At 65.0% G+C, this 1,492-nt stretch overlaps 1 non-coding gene across 1 annotated transcript; it reads right to left on the reverse strand.

Annotated features, from left to right (window-relative positions):
* Positions 1 to 276: 276 nt before the first annotated feature.
* LOC140475382 (5.8S ribosomal RNA) lies at positions 277 to 430 on the reverse strand. The gene has a single exon (XR_011959923.1). It is a non-coding gene; the product is annotated as a 5.8S ribosomal RNA (ribosomal RNA).
* Between the last annotated feature and the right edge of the window lie 1,062 nt (positions 431 to 1,492).

Consider the following 1,492-nt stretch of genomic DNA (forward strand, 5'->3'; position numbering starts at 1 on the left):
ACACACACACAGTGTGAACCACCGACAGCCATTCTGGGACCGGTGACAGCCGTGCTGGCCCCACTGCCACGACACAGACGGACGCCAGGCCGCGCTCCCCGGCGGGGGGATGGCGTCGAGCCTGACGAACGGAATGTGCAGGGTGGGGGGGAAAGGCCAAGCGCTCCGACGCCGGAGGGCTCCGGAGTCTGAACTTAGGGGGACAAAGAGGACGGGTCCTCTGCGACACCCCAGCCGCGCTCTCGCCAGCCAAGGCGAGTGCGATTGATTGCCAAACGACCCTCAGACAGGCGTGGCCCCGGGAAGAACCCGGGGCCGCAAAGTGCGTTCAAAGTGTCGATGATCAATGTGTCCTGCAATTCACATTAATTCTCGCAGCTAGCTGCGTTCGTCATCGACGCACGAGCCGAGTGATCCACCGTCAAGAGTTGTCTGAGTTTGTTTTAGGTCTCTCCCTCGCCAGAGGAAAGCGACCCGGACCGCACATACGCTCCCCACCTTGAGCTACAGCCACCTGCACGCCGGCGTGCGGGCGGAGCAGGGTGGCGTGAAGCGATGGGGAGCACCATCCTGGTGCGGCCCGCAGAAACATACGTCTATTGGGGGGAGGAGGACAGGGCGCCCAAGAGGCGATGCGTGCCCCAACGCACCGCAGCGACGGAGGCAGGATCACCGCCACCATGTCGCCCGCCTAGTATCACGAGGCGTGCAGCAGCTTTGCCCTAGGAAAAGCAGAGGCGGGAACGGGCACCGGCCATCGGTTCGGCAGCGTCACTGACGCGTGCACGTGGCGGCGTGTCGGCGAGCGGACTTCCTGCGAGGAGGCGGGGGCGGCACTCGCCCGAGCAGACGCCCGCCCGGCCCAGCCACCGCCGAGGTGGACTGGGAGTCGCGGCAACGGCTCGTCATACTCGTTCCCACACTCACAGCGCAGCTTGCCCGCAAGCCACCGACCACCGATCGACGCCAGGCGCCCCGACCGAGAGCGGGATCGCTCGTTCGCCCTGCTGGCAGTTCGCTGGGGATCACTACTGCACGGAGCTCGGAGACCGACGGGCGGCAACTCGAGAGTCTTTAAACCACCACCCCCATCCCGCAAGTGCAAAGAGGCTGTATACGCACAGACGGGTGAGGGGAATAGGTACCCCGTCGGGTTTGAAGGGAGCGTGACTAGATAGCAACGATGTAAACCCAGCCGATTTGGGAGCGAAAGACCGGCGCCTGCATCACCGGCTTCGTTTCCCGTGGCTGGAGAGTACACCGAAACCCTCCGTCTGTCGCGAGCTCCCGACGACGCGGTGCCGCCAAGCAGCAGGGCCGGACCTGGTGTGGCTCCCCTCGTCGATCACAGACCGGTCGGCACTACTGACGAGACGGTGGAACGGGCTTCGCCCCTTGTGACGAAGGGTGATGCGAACCCGCCCGCCCGCGTGCGTTCGGGGTGGACTCGGCAAACGGAGATTTGAAATCGGAAAGTGTCCTCCTGCCCCGC

This window comes from Chiloscyllium punctatum, unplaced genomic scaffold (assembly GCF_047496795.1).
Source record: "Chiloscyllium punctatum isolate Juve2018m unplaced genomic scaffold, sChiPun1.3 scaffold_1605, whole genome shotgun sequence".
NCBI classification, from domain to species: domain Eukaryota; kingdom Metazoa; phylum Chordata; class Chondrichthyes; order Orectolobiformes; family Hemiscylliidae; genus Chiloscyllium; species Chiloscyllium punctatum.